At 44.9% G+C, this 10022-nt stretch overlaps 1 pseudogene; it reads left to right on the forward strand.

The window, feature by feature from the left end:
- The first annotated feature begins 209 nt into the window (after window positions 1-209).
- LOC102843300 lies at window positions 210-9724 on the forward strand (annotated as a pseudogene).
- The last annotated feature ends 298 nt before the right edge of the window (window positions 9725-10022 follow it).

Consider the following 10022-nt stretch of genomic DNA (forward strand, 5'->3'; position numbering starts at 1 on the left):
CTGGCGCAGGCCCAAGGAAACTCTTCTTTTAGTTAATTGGTTGAGCACATCATTGTTGTTGTCTTCAAGTGGAACACGACTTATAGTGACCCTATGAACAAAAGGCCCGAAGCCCCTCTACAACTATCGACATTTATCAAAGTACATAGAGTTTCCGGAGGCATGTTGTTTAGGAAGTGGATGTCTCTCCTGCTTCTAATGACCACATCATGGAAAGTGAGTATACTCTCTCCTTATGTAGCAATGCGGTTAGTTTAAAAAGACTAGGCTATTAGGTGAAAATTGGTATTATATTAAAATGGAGAATTACCACCTTATATCATAAAATAGAGGCTGATTCTATCTATCATGACATGACTGCCCGATTACACCATTGCACACCTGCCAAGCCACTAAGAATCATTGACAATAGTAGCTTGACAATCACAGCCAACGGTGCTCTTGTCTTACACCTTGACATCACCTGAACAATGATGTCAGTTAGTCTGAAGACTAAGGTGCTCCTGATTCATGCCATGGTCTTCACAATTGCTTGCTATGCATCAGAGAGCTGGACAATGACTAAGGATGATAGGAGAATTTTGGTGCTGGAAAAGAATATTGAGCATACAAAGGACTGAGAAGAGAACAAGCAGGTCCATCCTGGAGAGGGTGAAACCAGGTTGTTCCTTGGAGGCAGGAATTTTGAAACTCCGTCTCATACACTCTGGGCATGTTGCCACGAGGGACCAGTGTTTGGAGAAGGACGTCTTGCTTGGAAGGGTAGAGGATCAGCACAAGAGAAGAAGATCTCACCCCCCTGGATGAGATGGATTGACACAGTGACAGGAACAGTAGGTCAAAGGTGTCAGGGACAGTGAGATTGGCTCAGGATAGGGCAGGGTTCAGAGTTATTGTTCATAGAGTCACTATGAGTTGTAGTTGATGGCACATAACAACAGTAATAATCCCCTTCCCTAATGGCTTACCAACCACACCTGGAAAGACCTAACCCTTCCTTGGGTTCTGGATGCATAGGGTCAAACTGAGCTGCTGAATTCTACAAACTGGAGCAACTCTCATTTTACTTGTCTCTGTCTGTCTGCAGAAAAAAAAGAAAGCTTTTCTCTTTCAAAGGAGATTCAACTGTTTAAGGAGAAAAATGTCTATTCAACTTGGCCTTTTCCTTTGTTCCCTTGATAAGATGGATTTGGATTTTTATTCTATCAAATGAGGCGTTTGCCTTGTTCCATGAGATCAAATATCAGGGAAGATCTTTTTTCTTTCCCTTTCTTGACTTTTTTAAATGCTAAGAGGCACTGACTGTGGAGAGAGCCTTGGAGGACCCGGGACTCCCCAGCATGGTGCTGGCCCCCTGTGTACATGCCTCACACAGAGTTACCAACCAGTCATTTCAAGTGATCATTGCTCAGCACGGGGCTCCCTATGCTTGGTTACTAACTACAAGATTCAAGGTGTCTCAGAAGGAAGCCTGGTGATCTGGTGTGGAAAGTTCAGTTACAACCCTATGGAGTAGTCCCACTCTGAGAGACAGGGGGCGGCCACTCCAGGATGTGTCATTCCATCATCATCTTCTATAATAGAGCAACGGCCCGCTGATAGATCATCTGCGTAACACAGGTTGTTGGTGAGTCTTCCTTCAATCCTGATGCTGCCTTCTCCTATGTAAAGTCTAGCTTACTGAATGATTTGCTCAGCATATAGATTGAATAGGTATGGAGAAAGGTGCAACCCTTATGTACACCTTTCTGTTTTAAACCTTGCTTGCTCTAAGTGAGGAGGACCTGAAGCACATGCTACAGAAGATCAAGGACTACAGCCTTCAATATGAATTGTATCTCAATATCAAGAAGACAGAAGTTCTCACCACTGGACCAAAAGGCTGTATCATGATAGATGGAGAAAAGATTGAAGTTGTCAGTGATTTCATTTTACTTGGATCCAAAATCAACATCCTTAACACCAACAGTCAAGAAGTCAGGAGATGTATTGCATTGGGAAAGTCTGCTTCAAAGTCCTGTAGAGCAATGATGTCAGTTTAAAGGCCAAGGTGTGCCTGATCCAAGCCATAGTCTTTTTAATCACCTGCTATGCATCTGAGAGCTAGACAATGAATAAGGACAACAGAAAAGAAAATTTTTTTTCTTTGAGTTGCAGTGTTGGAGAAGAGAACTGAATATCCTACATACAGCCAAAAGAACAAACAAGATAAGTCATGAAGAAAGTACAGCCAGAGTGCTCCTTAGAGCCGAGGATGGTGAAGATTCATTTCTCATATTTTGGACATGTTGCTAAGAGGGGTCATTCTTTGGAAAGGAACATATCATGCTTAGAAACGTAGAGGGTCAGCAAAAGAGACAAAGACCCTTAGCAAGATGGATTAACACAATGACTGCCACAGTGAGCTCAACTGTGTCAGAAATGAAGAGGGTGGCACAGGATAGGACAGAGGTCAGGTCTGTGTTCATAGGGTTGCGATGAGTCATACTTGACATGATGACACGTAACAATACCAACAATAAGAATACTGATAGATAAAAGGAGACCCTCTTAATGAAGGAGACACTCAAAATACCAACAAAACCTGGAGTACATGACAGCAAGAGTTAGTGTTAGATCCAACACGCCGTCTTGAGTGTGTTCTTTGGTTCTAAAATATGGACTTGAATTAGAAGAATCTCTTGTGAAAGTTCTGTGGTATGCCATTACTTTTTATCCAAAGTGATGCTGACACCATGAGCGATCACATCTGTGCTAGAGGTCTATTTAAAGAGGAGAAGACAGGCCAGAGTGGCACAGGGCCATAAACATCTCTCTGAAAGGGACAGAGGGAGTAAGAATAGCACAGTCTCTCACAGCCCCAGAGCAGAAAACAGATAAAGAGTCCATAGCCCAGTCTTATGGTGTCTCTAGAGCCTGAGCAGCAGAGGATTGTTTATTCATTGCTGACTAGCAGATTCACAGTTATGGTACCAATAAAGTGGTTTATTAGGGAATGAGTGGGAGAGGCAAAAAAAATACCACCTAATACAATTCCAGGCTTTCGCCCAACAGTTCCAGGCACAATTCTTCAATAAATCCAGGCTCCAGTTTCAGTTCAATAGTCAAATCATCCAACAAGGTTTGCCTCAGAGTTGCTATTGTTGTTATGTGTCACCAAATCGCATAACCATATCATCTAGTGAAGTTTGTTTGCCTCAGAGCAGTTATAAGTCAGCTACTCCTTTAAACATCCATCAAGAACAGCCAAACTTTTAACTGTGGCCAGAACAAATGCAAGAAGCCTCAGGTCATACCTTACCACTTTTTTTTCCACAGCAATGCCACGTCTCACTGCCACCAGTGTCTTGATCTCACCAGGATCTTACCTTGCTCACCTCAAGTCTTGCACCAAGTCTTTCTCACCTCAAGTCTTTCTGCTCCATGTGGGAAGCATTCCTTCTCTTATCCTAGTCCCATAGCTGTCGATGATTTGCAAAACCATGTACGTGCCTACAGTTAAGGTAGCTGGAGACCACAGGGCGCTAACTAATGGGGGAAAAAACCCAAAAAAACAGCCAACTTTTAGTTTAACACCAGAAGGTCCCATCTTCACCAAAAACAGTTGGCCCTATAATAAAATATACATAAAATGCTTCTCTTTGACAACCATGCAGCTTTCTATGACCTACAGACTGAGTAGTAGCTCTGAATTCAGATTTAACCCTGAGCTTGCTGTTATTAAACTGTGACTTGCTTCCTCAGAATCTAGACATCTCAGCCATCATCATTTTCATTAACTCACATATGAGACTATTAAACTTCCTTTGGAGAGAAAAGAGAAAGTGAGAGGGGAAATAAATCCATTGCTGTCTTATTGATTCTCACCCATAGAGACTGTATAGGACAGAGTAAAACTGCACCATGGGATTTCTAAAGCTGTGATCTTCGTGGGAGTATGCACACTACCATGTCTTTCTCCTGTGGATCTACTGGTAGGTTCGAACTGCTGACGTCTGAGTTCACAGCTAAGTGCTTAACCACATACATCATCAGGCCCCAGAGTAGGAGTAACACGAGTTTTAGGAAACGCTGCTGGTATACTTGGCTCTGTGCTGGGAGTTTCAACCAAACTATTCAACAGCATATAACAACAATATCATAATTAAGACAACAAACCTACTAAGTGAGTGGAGTCCCTGGGTGATACCACCCCACATGCCCGTGTCCTAATCCTCTAGTCCCTGGACTATATATGTCATGTTGCCTGGTAAAGGCGAACTAAAGTTGCTGTTGATAAAATAAGGAGAGATGGTTCTGGATTATCTGAGTGGGCCTCCTATAATCTCAAGAGTTCTCAAAGTGGAAGAGGGAAACAGAAGAACCAATGTCTGGCTGATGTAATATAAAAAAGATTCAAGCTGCCATTGCTAGCTTAGAGGATAGGAGGTGGCCATAAGTCACGGCATGTGGGTGACCTGAAGAAGCTGGAGAAGGCAAGAACGTGGATTCTGCAGTACAGCCTGCTGAGGGGAGGCAGATCTGTGGTACCTCGATTTTTAGCCCAGTGACATCTGTGTTGGACTTCCAAAGCATAACATTATAAGACGATAAACTTGTGTTGTTTTGAGGCACCAAGTCAGTAGTAACTTGTTACAGCAACCCAAGAGACTTGATGTACCTACCTCAGGGATATGGTGAGGGTTACAGGACATGTTATTAGACATGTAACAATGCAGTGAAGATGACTGTCCCTGCTGATCGGTGTGTAGATTGGGGGGACTGCCACCTGCCTACCCACACCCAACTAGAGGCCTTCTAGCATCCTGCCTTAATTACTCCGAAATGTTGCTTTCCAGTCACGCTCCCAGAAATACCCGTGGTCACGCTGGGTTCTAAATTGCACTTGAAGTGGCTCATAGAGTGGCAGCCCTCTGATTAACTGCCTTCTGAGCTCTAAAATGAGGGTAATCAGAATGGAGGAAAGATCTTACCATGCGCCCTGGGAGGGAGGAGAGGGCAGGGGATCTCTCCAGAGCAATTTTCCAATAAGATTCGAAGAGCTTGTAAAGAGCAGGTTCAGATCACTCTGCAGGCCAGAGGTTCCTCTCCAGCCTCAGCAACCGCACCCTTGCCTCTGCCTGCCCCGTACCCCACTGTCTCCAACACACCTGCCTGACTCTCACCCTGCTGAGAGCTGACCTCTGGTACCCTCAGTGCCTCCTCCACCACACCATTTCTCCTCTGAGCATATCATTTATTCTTGAAGTTACAAGAGGTTTATAACCCAACTGTCAGTGAGACCAGCCAGGCCCAAGATCCAAATCAACTTGATGTAAGACTCCCTCACCACACAGCCAGTGAGAGTCCAAAGCTCCCTCCTGGATGCCTGGGGATTTCCCACCGGGATCTGGCTTTTCTGTGCTCACCTCTGGCTGGAGGAAGATTTACAATGAAGCCAAGAACGCTTCTGTTCAGATTTATAGCCTTAGAAAGAAACCCAATAGGGGGTTTTGCCATGGGTCAGAACTGACTCCATGGCTGCGGCTTGAGGAAACTTAAATTGACTTCATGGGAGTCTTAGGCAGGCGTTCACATGGCCATGGATGTTTGTTGTTGTTGTTTTGTTGTTATGTGCCGTCGAGTCGCTTGCGACTCATAGCGACCCTATGTACAACAGCCCTAAACTCCGCTCTGTCCTGTGCCAATCGCACTGTCTCTGACACTCCCATCCCAATTATCCCAGTCACTGAATCAATCCACCTCATAGAGGGCCTTCCCCTCCTGCGGTGTCCCTCCACCCTCCCAAGCATGATGTCCTTCTCCAAGGACCAGTCTCTCCTCACAACATGTCCAAATTTGTAAATGTTTTATGTTCTTTTCCAACTCTCTTAGTGTCGGTTTAGGGTTAGGGTCAGATTCTGCAAAGCTGAGATTTGCCCATGCCTCTACCTCACAGGCTTCCCCCAAACAGGAGGCTCAGCCCGAACAACTAACAGTAATTAAATGCACCACCACCTAAAGGCTGGGGAAATTGATATATTATCAGTATGTTTTCTTCTTTCAAAAGAAGAATTACTCTAAGCCGTACTCAGGGCTCACCATGCCCAGCCACTGTGCTAAGTGCATTACCTCTACGCTCTTATTTAATCCTCTCAAGAACCCTATGAAGTAGATCCTCCTTGGTGGTAACATGGAAAGAGAACAGAGAACTGAGTACCAAGATGCTGACTATATTTACAGCTAGAGGAGAAAGAAGTAAAAGGAAGCTTCCAAAGAGAGCAGAGTCATCAGAGAGGCAGAAGGAGACCCCAAGATGCTGTGTCATGGAAATCACAGGAGGAAGGAAAGTCAAGTAGGCGGGAAGACTGGTGATCAAAGCACCAAGAAGAACCTGTGAAAGGGGGACTGGGGAGAGGTGAAGAGTCTGACAGCAGACTTGAGGGAAAGCAACTTTATTGAAGTATCAGGGTGTCTGTCAGAGGGGAGTGCGGAGGACAGGTGAGAAGAGTGAGGAATACATGGAGGCCTGGAGTGTGGAGACCTCTCTCTTGAGCAGTTTGACGATGACTCACGTTTGCTAAAGAACAAAGATGTCAGTTTAAAGACTAAGGTGTACCTCATGCAAGCCATGGCTTTTTCAATTGTTTCCTATGCTCCTGAATGTTGGACAATGAATAAGACTGAAGAGTCAATGCCTTTGAACTGTGGTGTTGGAGAAGAGTGCTGACTATCTCATGGACTGCCAAAAGAACAAACAAGTCTGTCTTGGGAGGAAGTGCAACCAGAGTGCTCCTAAGAGGCAAGGATGGTGAAACGTCATCTCTTTTTTTTTTTTAAATTATTTTTATTGTATTATTTTTATGTGTACCGTCAAATCAGATCTGACTGGTACAGGAGGAGATTGCCCCCTCCTTCTCCAGCAGAGCATCTGGTGGATTTGAACCGCATACCTCTGGGATTGCAGTGAAACGTCATCTCTTATACTTTGGGTCTGTTGTCAGGAGGGGCCAGTCTTTGGAAGAAGACACACTGGGGAAGGTAGAGGGTCAGGGAAACAGAGGAAGACCCTCAATAAGATTGATTGACACAGGGACAACAACGGGTTTGAGCATATCATAGGTAGTGTGGGTGGTGCAGGGTAGGACAAGGTTTGGAACTGTTATTTTTGGGGTCACTGTGAGTCATCGATGAATCATGGCACCTAACAGCCACATGTTTGGAGTGGGGGTGTGGAACTGGCCTGGTGGAAAGAGAGAGAGAGGGGAAGAAGAGGAAGAAAAGATAGTAGCTGAAGAGCGGGAAGGAGGAAGGATTCATTCCTCAGAATCAGGAAGAACGGGGGAGATAAAAAGTTGAGAGCCCCATCTGACATTCTCAAAGCCCCAAGAGATGAAGCTATGGCAAGAAGGGAATAGGGAGAGGCTGATGACATCTTCCAGTTTGGAACGAAAGGAAGAATAATCTAAAAGAATTATAGGGCAGAAGCCCAGGCGGGTAGCTGTGGGATTTAGAATTTATTTTTACTCAGAGAATTTTATCTGTGCCTTCAGCTGGTGAGAGATGATTCCTAGCATCTTGGAATTTCCCTAAGGGTTTAAATGGCCTTGACAATGACTCCAGATCTGTTTGCTAAGCAATTGAGGTGATTCTGGAGCAGGCAGCTGTCTACGTTAGAGAAACTCACTTCATGGTGATCACCTCATATGACATGACAAAATCATCTGTTAAAACTCGACACACTGAGTGAAGCAGCAGCGGCAGGAGCAGCAACATCAGGATGAACGCAGATTCAGATCCCACGGTCACTGTGCAGCGCGGACCACCGTCGCCGTCGTCATGGAATTCCTGAAGAGGGCCAGTGTGGCTCCAGCAGATGTGTCGGAGGTCATATCTGGACATGTTTTAACAGCAGGTTGTGAACACAGTCCCATGCGACAGGCTACGCCAGAAGATCTGTGTGGGTCAGGCCTGAAAGCCATGGACCCGGCAGCCTAGTCAGTGGGGACAGGAGACTCCAATACTGTGGTCGCAGGAGGCATGGAAAACATGAGCAAGGCTCGTCACCTGGTCCACTTGAGAGCAGGAATAAGGATGGGCGAGACTCCTCTCCTCCATAGTGTTAGTCTGGGCAAAAGGGCCAAAGAGAAGAATGAAGAATTCAGAACTCAAATGCTGATGGCCTTGCCTGCTTCAGATAAGAAGGCAAATGGCCTTGCCTGTCTGGCTAAGCTAGCAGGTGGCTCGTAAATCAGAATGGAATGTCCCTCCCTAAAGACTCTGTTTATAAAAATCCTTCCCAGTATGTTCACAGTGTGACTTCCCATTCTTCCTCTCCAGGATGAGGAACTCACCCGGGAGCTCCCCTTTCCCCCCTTTAATAAAGCTGCATTAAGCTTTCTCTTGTTCTCTCTGATTTCTTCTTTAAGTCCACTAACCTAGCCTAACCTAACACATAGTATTCCCTGTGATGGGCTCACAAGGCATTTCAAAAAATAGATGCATTTCACAACTATCACATGGGCCTTACTGCTGAAAATGTAGCCAAAAAATGGCAAGGAAGGTGGAAGGATCAAGATAAAATCACAGTCATGTTTCAGAACAGGGCAGAGGATGCACAGAAAGCTGGTTATTTTAATGAAGAGGTTGCAACTGTGCATTGGGAAAGACTGCTGTCAGAGACCTCTCCAAAGTACTGAAGAGCAAGGATGTCAGTCTGGAGACTAAGGTGAGCCTGATCCAGACCATGGTCTTTGTAATTACTTGTTATGCATCAGAAATCTGGACAATGACTAGGGACGATAGAAGGTGAGTTGATGCCTTTGAGCTGTGGTGCTGGAGAAGAGTATTGAATATACCATAGACTGCTAAGAGAACAAACAGGTTTGTCCTGGAAAGGGTGAAGCCAGACTACTCCTTGGAGGCAAGGATTCTGAAGCTTCATCTGACATAATTTGGACATGTTGTAAGATAGGATCTGTCTTTGGAGAGGGACGTCATGCTTGGGAAGATGGAAAACAAGGGCAAGAGAGGAAGACCCTCAATGAGATGGACTGATTCAGTGACTGGGATAATGGAGATAGGCGTGTTGGAGACAATAAGATCGGCAAGGGTTAGAGCAGGGTTTAGGGCTGTTGTACACAGGGTCACTATGAGTCACAAGTGACTGGATGACACATAACAACAACAACCACCTGTGTCTTTATCTGCTTGAAAAGGTCTTACTGAAGTTAAAACCAAGTTTCCTCAATATGGGAGCAACTTAGAAGACATGTCAAAACTGAAGCCTTTCTTTCAGATGGGACAGAGACAGTCGCTGAAGCTAATGCTTCAGGCATAATGACTGTGCTGCTGCTGTGGTTGTGATGAAGAGGTCAGAAGCTCTTCATCATGGGCTAACCCCTTTAGCACAGATTCTGTCCTCGTCACAAGCAGGCATGGATCCTTCCATTATGAGAACAGGATTGCTAAAGCAGGTTGGTCACTAAGGATATTGATGTATTTGAAATCAATGGAGCCTTTGCAGTCCTCTTTGTTGCAGTAGATGAAGAACTGGAAATTAAACCCAGACAAGATCAACATCCAAGGTGAGGCCATAGCCTTGGGCCACCTCCCGGGAGCAGCTGGCTGTCAGATCCTGGTGACTCTGCTCCACACCTTGGAGAGAACTGGAGGGAGTCTTGGTGTTGCTGCCCTGTGCATAGGGGGTGGGATGGGAATAGCAATGTGTGTTCAGACAGAATAAAATTGTTCTATCGCTTAATCACAAACTAAACCAGTACCTCCCTTTTTGGTAAACTTTATATAACTGAGTTGGAGAACATCCACTTTACAGCAGACTTTGGGACAACTTTAATGTGGAATACTCACATTGCATTTTTAATTTTAATGTGCATTTAATGTGCATCTCACATTGATATAAATAAAATGACATCAGTCATCAAGGGCTCCTGAGTGAATGGAAAAAACAAAAACAAAACAAAAAAATTTCCACAAAACACACCAAATTTCCTGGCTGGTGAAAAATCTCTGCTCTTGAGAGA

Source organism: Elephantulus edwardii, unplaced genomic scaffold, assembly GCF_000299155.1.
Source record: "Elephantulus edwardii isolate Elephantulus edwardi_28Jun2011 unplaced genomic scaffold, EleEdw1.0 scaffold00121, whole genome shotgun sequence".
In the NCBI taxonomy this organism is placed as follows: domain Eukaryota; kingdom Metazoa; phylum Chordata; class Mammalia; order Macroscelidea; family Macroscelididae; genus Elephantulus; species Elephantulus edwardii.